Below are 9,848 nucleotides of genomic sequence, written 5' to 3' on the forward strand. Positions count from 1 at the left end.
TGGGATTGACCAAGGGCCTCACAGCTCATCCGAGGCTGTGGATGGGATTTGACTCCAAGGTGCACTCTTAGGCACTGCACAGGACAGTGGGCGAGGGTGCTCCATAAAGGTTTGAGATGGACAGAAGCTTGAGAACAACCTTGGCTGGAGCGCTGAGTAGTGGCTTCCTCTTGCTGGATAGAGTAGCAGCTATGCTTATTGCAGTGTGCAGCAGTCAACAATTGTTCATTCTTTCAGATTGCATTTTCTTTCAGGAGCCAAGCCCTGTGATGGTTCCTGGAGTGGGCTCCAGGGCTGCAGATACCTCTTGCCTCCTTGATTTCTCAGTCTCCCCCCTGAATCCCTGGCTGAGAAAGAAGCACCACTGATCACCGGCCACACACCGAGGTAGAATGTGCACACAGATACAAACCCTGCAGGTGGGTACACGGGCGCCAGAGGCTCACAAACGGCCTCTCCTCACCCCTTCCCAACACCGGAGATACACAGGCTCTGAGGTGTCTGTGCCCTCAGGGGGCTCATTTGTTCCACACTCCCTGGAGCTAGCCCTGTTATCTGAATCACAAAGCCTCTTTACAAAGCACCAAGTTCTCACTGCTTCCTACTAGTTCGATTTTAGACAGATCTGTGTGCGATTGTGCAAACGTGGATGCATGAAAGGGGCTTTGCGTTCTGATACCAACCCTGCCAGTGCAGAGGCCCTGCTGGCCTGGGAGGGCATCTGGAGGAACATCAACGCAAAACTGAAAATAGAGTTTAGTTCTAGGGACTAAAAGGAGCCATGTTTCTTGCACACCTGAGGGTGCAGACTACAATTCATGTCTGTCACCCATGGTCACGTCTGATCACTGGCAAAGAGGGGGATGACAGACGGAGGGAGAGAAGCAAGAACAGAGAGCACAGAAATGAGGAGCTCAGACGGGGCAGTGGGAACCAGGGCACTGAGCCAGAGGGAGAGAATACCTGTGAGCCAGCAGCCCCACCTGACTCCTGGGTTCTCCATGCTGTCCAGGGTGCGAGCTTCATCCAAGGACAAACCCTCCATTTTTCCATTGCCTTACAGCTTACAGACTTGTACATCACTATAGCGTTTAACCCCCAACTCTCCCTGGAGGTAGGGACTGTAAGTTTCTACACTTCAGAGATAAGTGGGTGAGGTTCAAGTTTCCATCACAAATCTGGGATAGGGGCATGACATGAACTCCACGTCGCTGTGTTCTAATTCTGTCAAGAGGGATCACATGTCATACTTGTCTGGCTTCTACTCCGTTACTCAGCCACGAAAGAACCTCCATTTGTGGTCTCAGCACCCTCATGCTCCTGGAAACCTTCTGACGCTCTCCTGGGAGGGAGTCAGGCAAGAGCCCTCCCCTGGGAATCCATTTCCTTCTGTTCCACATTTCCTGTAAGTTGTTGTGTGGCCTCGGGAGGTCCCCTCCCTCAGCACCCTCAGTTTTGTGATGTGTGAAATAACTGAGACCCTGCTCTGGGATCTGGGCACCCCCACTGTGTATTTGTGATTTAAATGGCCTTATCGCACTTTTCTGTTTAGCTATCAGGGCCCATGTGCATTGGTTTGCTCAGGTTGATATCACAAGGTGCAGCAGATGGGGCAGCTTAAACGAAAATTCATATCCTCCCAGTTCAGGAGCTTGGAAGTCTGAGATGAAGGTGGTTTCCCCTGAGGCCTCTCTCCTTGGCTTGCAGACGGCAGCCTTCCTTCTGAGTCTTCACATGGTCTTACCTCTGTGTGTGTTTATGTCTTATTCTCTTCTCACAAAGATACCAGTCATATTGGATGAGGGCTTACCCTAACGACATCCCTTTAATATAATTACCCCTTTAAAGGCCCTATCTCCAAATACAGTCCCACTCCAAGGTCCCGTGGGTTAGGCCTTCAGCATGTGAGTTTGGGGAAGACAGAACTCAGCCCGTAGCTTCAGGATGGCCGCCTGTGGATAGCCAGCCATACCCTGGTTGTATGAAGGAAGGGATGGGCCACTCCTCCAGGCTCTAAGCCCCTTCCAGGCTGCGAGCCCATTTCTTCTCAGCAGCCTGCCCCAGGCCCGCAAGAAAGGAGCCCACCTGGTGTCCTATGACTGAATTGTGGGCTGGCACTGCCAAGCCTGGGGAGGGCAACGTCCCTGGAAGCCTTAGGGACTTGCCAGGCCTGCTCCTTTAGGTTCGACCTGGGAGTAGGGAGGCTGAGGGGTCCTCAGGCTGGCGCACGCTTCACAGCGGCCTGCCATTGCCCCCAAGGCTGGAGAGGATGAGTCCCACAAAGTGGTCAGGGTGGACTCCGCCTTCTGCCCAGCAGGCATCCAGCCTCCTACTTGTAGAGCGGCAGCGCAGCACCAGGTGGGCGGATGCTGAGCTCTGCGCCCCGCCCCTCCCCGCCTCCCACATAGTGCCGGGCTCTCCTGATACACTGCAGGAGCTAGCTGCAGTGGCCCGTGCCCAGGGGACCTGCCTGGAAGGCAGCCCAGCCTGGGGCCCTTGTCCCTCACTGGTGCCTACCTGCCAGGTGGCCTGCCGAGCTTCATAAATGCTGCAATTTGTGAAATTAAAGTCTCCTTCCTGCTTGCATCTGGCCGCATGGGGTCCGGGAGCCGGGCATGGGAGGTGAACGTTGAAAGCTTCTGATTGGTTCCTGAGCCCCCACAGCAGCCCTAACCCCACGAGCTTCTCAGGGTTTATTAAGTGGATATAGTAGCCCTGATTCCCAGCTGTTCAGTCTTCCCAGGCAAGTGAGCACAACTGATTTTTTTCTCCTGTGAATCTGTCCATTGTCAGTTAATTTGCAGCCCTCCACCCCACGACTAGGATCTAGGTTGATACAGAGGGAATATTTTCTTCCCAATAGACTCTTAGAAGCAAAAACTCACAGAAGCCAGGTGAAGAGTGCTGAGAAATGGTGAAAGGCACCCGAGGGGTCTAGGTGGCGTATTGACAGGCCCACATGCAGTGTCCAAGGACAGGGAAGTACGATAGGGAGGATTCCAGCACACGATGTGCTGCAGGGTGCTCCGGATGCTGGGCACTCCTTGGAGGGGGGATGGGGCATCAGGGAGGGCTTCCTGAAGGAAGAAACATGTAGAAGTCAGATACACAGAGTGTTCTAGACCAAGGGAGGAGGCTGAACAATGGCTTGGGGGTAAGAAAAAGTACAGGTTGACTTTAGAACGTAGTGTAGCTCCCCCTCCCTTGCCCTACCCTGCCCTGCCCCAAGAGAGGGGAAGGCTAAGGGGTTGTGGTGAGGCTGGTGGGGTGGGCAAGTGGCCTGAGGCCTTGGCAGCCAGGAAGGAGAGGAGCTTGGGTTTCATGCTGGGGCCGAGGGCAGTCTTGCAAAGGCTTTAAGCCGGGCAGGTCTGTGGCAATTTTAAACATTTTATTTTAGAAAGTTCCCTCCGATGAGGAATTGATTTCAGGGGAGTGGCAAGGAGGCTAGGGCTGCCTCTGGGCCAGCTCCTCAGCCTGGGCCAGGAGACCCTCTCACCCCTCCAGTGTGGCCTGCTGTCCCCACATAAGGTACTTTCAAGCCCAGAGTGGGCCCTGCTCTGAGCTCAAGCCAGAGTTTGAACACTAGAGCCTCATCTACAGTAACCCAAGGGACTGTCGGGAAAAGCTCAGCGCTGGCCTGGGGTCAAGGCTGAGGGAGAAGGGGGCGACAGCCTGTGTGGGAAGAAGCCGCTAACAATGGGGGCAGGTTCGGGGCTTAAGTAACATCTGGACGGACAGAGATAGCCAAATTCCACCAGGGTCAGAGAGCCTTCCAGAGCCTGTTGATGAAGCAGTCCTCCAAGCCTTGAACCTCTGCATGCGTTTCTGGAAATACCGAGGCTGGTGCCCGGAAGGACAGTGGGGAGCAGGCAGGGGGTCTGCGGAGGGACAGAGGGTATGAAATCAGGTGTGAAATTGGGTGACTGGTCTCAGAGCTAAATCTGGGGAAGGAGCTTTTCTTGGTGGCCCCAGGTTTGTTGGGTCATGTGCTGATGGCTCGGGGCTGAGGGACACAGGAGATCACCGCTGTGCTGCTCTGAAGGCTGAGCAAAGGCCCAGAAGTAGGGGAGACCTGGATGATTTGGGATCTTCTTGCAGTTCCATCTGAGAGAGCAAAGAGATCAGAGGAAGCATGGCGGACCGGAGGATCGCCTTTCTCCGTGGACCCTGTCCAGAGTGGCTGCTCAGGGCTCAAGTCCCGCTTTGAAGGGGAGGGTCCATTCTGCTCTGGCCAGTGGGCCAGTGGAGCTCCTGTCGCTGAGCCTGCTGAGGGAGATGCCTGTGCTGCACGGGATTTCAAGCCCTTGCTCATGGACCTAACAGCCCTGGTTCAAATCTTGGCTCTGCTCCCTTGGGAAGGTTGCATCCTGTCTCTTGGCTCATCTCTGGGTCTCTCAAGTGGGGGCGAGCTCAGATTTGACGGTTCATTTTGTGGATCTTACAAGTCAATACACATTTGTGGCCGTGGGTGGCAGTCACGCAGACGGCCATGGATGTGATGGAGTTCTGGACACACAGTCCCAGATCTGCCACCTTGGCATTTGAGAAAAGCGCAACAGCGGGAAGGTCACTCTCTGACCTTCTCCTGCCCTTCTCCCCTGAAGCAGGCCATAAAAGAAATTCCTGACCTTCTCCTCAAGTGGGGCATGAGACCTTCCTTTAAGAGGTGCCTTCCCGGACGGGCGCGGTGGCTCACACCTATAATCCCAGCACTTTGGGAAGCCGAGGCGGGTGGATCACGAGGTCAAGAGATTGAGACCATCCTGGTCAACATGGTGAAACTCTGTCTCTACTAAAAATACAAAAATTAGCTGGGCATGGTGGCGTGTGCCTGTAGTCCCAGCTACTGGGGAGGCTGAGGCAGGAGAATTGCCTGAACCCAGGAGGCGGAGGTTGCGGTGAGCCGAGATCGTGCCACTGCACTCCAGTGTGGGTAACAAGAGTGAAACCCCGTCTCAAAAAAAAAAAAAAGAAAAAAAAAAAGAGGACCCACAGGAAAGGAAAATCCTTCTCCATGAAGATGCAGGGATGCAGAGAAGAATCTGAACAAACAGGCCTTCTAAATGCCACCTAGATCATCACATCAAATCATACCGCCTTGTCCAGTTATACTTCTCCAGTTACCTGCTTCTTCATCAGACAGCAAAAAAATCACACAGATTTCCCTGTTTCTTTGGGTCTTCATTTCTAAAGGCTGCCATGTCACACAAAACTTAAATTACTTGGTACGCTTTTCTCTTGTGAATCTGTCTTTTGTTACAGGTGCCTCAGCCATGAACCTACTGATGGATGAGGGAAGAAATATTTTCCCCTAGCTGCACTTTTAAAACCAGCTTATGGGGCTGTTATGGGACCTGGAAACAACGGCCTTGAGAAGGCTTGCATGCTCCAAAGACCTGAGCATATATTGCTATTCTAGGTTTAGACTGGGCCTCTGACCAAGAAAGGGCCCCCCGTCAGGAAGTCTGAGCTGAAACACTGCAGAAAGCAGAAAACGGGAACACACACAGGCACGCACGCACACACGCACGCATGCACACATGCTTCAGCACCGGGCAATTTGTTGAAATGCAGTTTCTCTGGCCTCATCTCAGATTTACTGAGGTCAGCTCTGGGGGCGGAGCCAGTGGCTCTTGAGGTTTCCGTGAACTCTCCTGGGGATTCCAGTGCTGACCCAAGATTGAGAACCACTGAGCCGGACGGGTGGATCTTCCTAGTTCTGGCCTCAGTCTTGGCAGCTGTGCCCTCTGACCCAGCAAGAGGCCTGTCATCCTCTAAAGCTGTCCCTGAGACCTTTCTGCTCACCAGGCCTAGCAGAAACAGGCCCTGCAGGGCAGCCTTCTGACTGCCTAATATTGTGGGCATCCTTTACCCAGCGTCTACAGTCTCTCCTGCACATGAATAACCTTGAATAGCCAGAATTTGCATAATAGCTCTCCTGCCCCCTTCATGGGCCTACATTAATTGTTTTAGAATACTATTTCCCCATCTCATTGCCTAGAGTGGTGGCTGTTTGATTCCATGGACCTCAGAACCCCCTGGAGAGCTTGTGGAAAGGTAGGCACTCAGCCCCGCACCTTCTCCGCTCCACAGTCCTGTAGGGTGGCTTGAAGATGCATGTGTACTTGACAAAAGATTGGGATGAGGGCAGGGGCTTGGTCAATGAATGGCTATGGTAGTAGTGGGCAGGCATGGGGGTGTCCGATGGAGATCAAGGGAGCACCCCTGCAGCAGTTTTCAGGCCCTGGCTTAAGAAAGGGATGGCCTGGCTCAGGCAGTGCTGGCCTCCCTGTGCGTGAAAGCAAATGATGTAGGAAAGGGAGAGAAATTCTGGGTACTGGTCCTTGGAAAAAGGTCCTCTGGGTGGTCTCCTCAAGATGTAACCTGAAAAACAATTGCTTGGCTTCCTGAGCACCTTGCTGGGCTCTGTGCATGCGGTCCTTCACTTAGTTCTCCTATAACCCCTTGGGGTACGGATTTTATCCACGACTCCACAGAGGTTAGAGAAGGCTTGTCCATAATCCCGTAACAAGGCAGGCTTAAGCACAGCCCCGTTCCCTTCCAGAGCCCGCACCTTCAGCATCGTCTGACACTTCCTCCTCCTGGGAGAGAATGGCAAGGGCAGATAGCTCACCTGGCTCCCGGTGAGCTTGCAAAAAAGCCCCAAAAACGTCCCTTCCAGCCCTGCTCTCCAGATGAGGAGGTTTGGGGGTGTGCTCTCTGCACCTACATGCCCTGGGGCTCTCTGCTCTGGAATGTGAGTTCAAAGTCCCGTTTCTGGTTTGCAGTGAAGCTCTGAAATATGCTAACACACTTCAGAAAGACCTCAGAATTTGGGGATGAGGATGAGGCAGGGTGCCTGTGATCATGTCCAGGACTTCCCCGGCCTGCAGAGGAAGAACAGGGAGACGCTAAACCCAAGAGGCTAACACGTTGTAGCAAAATTTCACCAAGAAAAAGCCAGCCTGTGCTGGCCTGTGCTGCCCTCTGCTGGTCATCAGTGGTACTGGCTGCAGCTGGCCGGGGCTGGCTCCCTGGGCTGGGCGGGCCTCAATCCAGGCCACTGGGTGGGTGGGGGATGCAGGGAATTGTCTGAAGACCTTACGCTGGCCCCCTTCTGCCCCAGCCCAGACAAGTCTACATCAGTGGTGTCCAAGGCCGTGGGCCGGCAGCTGACTGAGAGCTGGGCACTCCCTTCCATCCTGTATTTTATTTATTGAGATGAAGTCTCTCTCTGTCCCCCAGTGCAGTGGTGCCATCTTGGCTCACTGCAACCTTCTCCCGGTTTCAAGCGATTCTCCTGCCTCAGCCTCCTGAGTAGCTGGGATTACAGACTTGCGCCACCATGCCTGTCTAATTTTTGTATTTTTAGTAGGGACCATATTAGCCAGGCTGGTCTGGAACTCCTAACCTCAGCTGATTCACCTACCTCAACCTCCCAAAGTGCTGGGATTACAGGCATGAGCCACCGCACCAAGCCCCAGCTTGTTTTTAGAGGAGGTTGATAATCATCTTACCCTTCAACCACCCCCTGCACTTCCCTGTCAACCCAGGTCCCTGGCTGCTGCTCCTGGTCTTCAGGGACCAGGAAAGACAGCAGCTTCCCCCTGAGCTTCCCTGGTGCACATCCTACCTTCACCTGAGTGCTCTTACAGTTCCCTATCATGGTCTCCTAGGAGGGCTGTGATGATACCCTAGCCAGGATGCCGCCGGATTGGGGGCTGGAAAGCAAAACCCCAGCGGCCCTCTCACTCCAGCCCATAGGATAATATTAACAGTACTTGTCATTAACTGAACACTGACTATATTTCATGCCGTATTCTAAATGTGTGTGCTCACACACATACTTAACCTTGTATGTATATGCATGCATGCGTAATTGTCAATATGAATCTTAACACATACGTACTTAATCTTCATAAGAAATGTATGAGGGAGGTACGGATAGTATTCTCATGTTATAGAAAACAAAAAATTGAGGCTCAAAGAAGTTCCACAAATAGTTTGGGGTCCCACAACCAGTAAGTAGGATTTGAACCTAGAGAGCTTGGTTCAACTTTGGTCCTTTTTCTTAACCGTGGTAAGAAAAGTGGGCACAAATCTGCAAAACCCTTTTTGTGGCCAGGCCAAAGCAATGCGGCCCAATCAAGGCATTCGGGCTGGGAAATGGGGGCTAAAGTGGGCAGGAGGCCGCTGTGCGTGGAGACTGGGAAAGACTGCGGTCTCTATAGCCAGGTGGGCCTGAAAGACGGTCCCCCACTGCCCTGACGAGCTGTGAAATCCTGGGCAAATTGGTGCCTTGTTCTAAGCCTCAGTGTCCTCATCTGTAAAATAATAAGGGTTTTGGTAAGGGTTAAATGAAACAAAATGAGGACTTTAGCATAGTGCATGATGCATAGCAAGCCCTCAACAGAGGCGGGTTTTCTTTATTCCTTTGACATTGGACTTAGGCTACCAAATGATCTTGAGGAGGCAGAGGCAGTGGTGATGACAAGGATGCTGTTGGGCTACCTGCTCATGATTACTGAGCATCTACTCTGTTTACTCAAGAGCTATTAATGGCTACTGTTTTGCTAGACTGCATGAGCTCTGGATTTACTTTTTGTTTCATTTCAGTGGTTCAACCATGAAGCTTTTAAAACCATTGGTACCAGTGGGATGTGGTGGCTCACATCTGTAATCCCAGCACTTTGGGAGGCCAAGGTGGGTGGATCACCTGAGGCCAGGGGTTTGAGACCAGCCTGGCCAACAACGTGAAACCCACCTCTACTAAAAATACAAAAATTAGCCAGATGTGATGGTGGTGGCTGTAGTCCCAGCTACTCAGGAAGCCAAGGCAGAAAAATCACTTGAACCCAGGAGGAGGAAGTTGCAGTGAGCCAAGATCACACCACTGCACTCCAGCCTGGGTCACAGAGCAAGACTCTGTCTCAAAATAAATAAATAAATAAATAAATAAAATAAAAATAAAAACATTGGTACCTGGGTTCTACTGATTTGATTAGACTGAGACTGTACCAGGTCATGATACTTTCTTTGTGTGTGTGAACCTCAAGTGGTTCAAGTGTGCATCTGGGATTGAGAGCCATGGAGAATATTTCCCTCCTGCCCAATCTTCTCCTATGTAACACTCCTTTAATCCCTCAGACCTCAGCTTAAATGTCACTTCTTTAAAGAAACACTCCCTCATCACTTAGACCAGGCCCATTTTTTTTTGCCTTATACCTTTGTAAATCCCTATTCCTTTCCTTCAGAGAGAATTTATCTCATTTATATTTATTCTTGTGGTCATTTCAATAATATCTGTCACTCTCACTAGATAGTTTACCCATCTGTAAAATGGGGATATTAATTTCCACCTCACAAGTTTGTAGTGAGGATATAATAACAAAATGTAGGGAAAGAGCCTGGTTCAAGGTGGTCTCTGTGAATGGTTGCTCACTGCATGCTGTCCCAGGGGTCTCTTGGGATAACACGCCATCACTTTCTAATTTCCAGAAATGAACACTTGACAGCTTCAGAGCCTGAGCCCAGCTTTAGTCTCTCTGGATTTAGGCTACCACGTGGTTCTCATGTCCCATCTGAACTTCTCTGATTATGTGGGCTCATATCACAGCGCCCCTCCCCAAGCCATGAATATTCTACTGAGCCCTCAAGTGCCAGCTCTGAGATAGTATTCTTGTTGTGTCCAGCTGGCCTGTCTTTTTAATAATCGAGATCATTTGCACAATAAATATTAACTAAGGATTAGGTTAGGTGCCAGGCGCCATTCCAAATACACATATTATCTCATTTAAGCAGTTTTGCTGTTTAAATAAAGCTAATCCTCTTGTTTCTAGTTAAAACCT

General features: G+C 51.5%; 1 long non-coding RNA gene across 1 annotated transcript; it reads left to right on the top strand.

The window, feature by feature from the left end:
- Positions 1-1,673: 1,673 nt before the first annotated feature.
- Positions 1,674-8,326, top strand: LOC116533066. Its single transcript, XR_004261068.1, has 3 exons — positions 1,674-1,752; positions 2,910-2,914; positions 8,316-8,326. It is a non-coding gene; the product is annotated as an uncharacterized LOC116533066 (long non-coding RNA).
- Positions 8,327-9,848: the final 1,522 nt, after the last annotated feature.

The sequence above is a fragment of the Sapajus apella genome, unplaced genomic scaffold (assembly GCF_009761245.1).
Source record: "Sapajus apella isolate SASKATOON/1434 unplaced genomic scaffold, GSC_monkey_1.0 scaffold79, whole genome shotgun sequence".
NCBI lineage: Eukaryota > Metazoa > Chordata > Mammalia > Primates > Cebidae > Sapajus > Sapajus apella.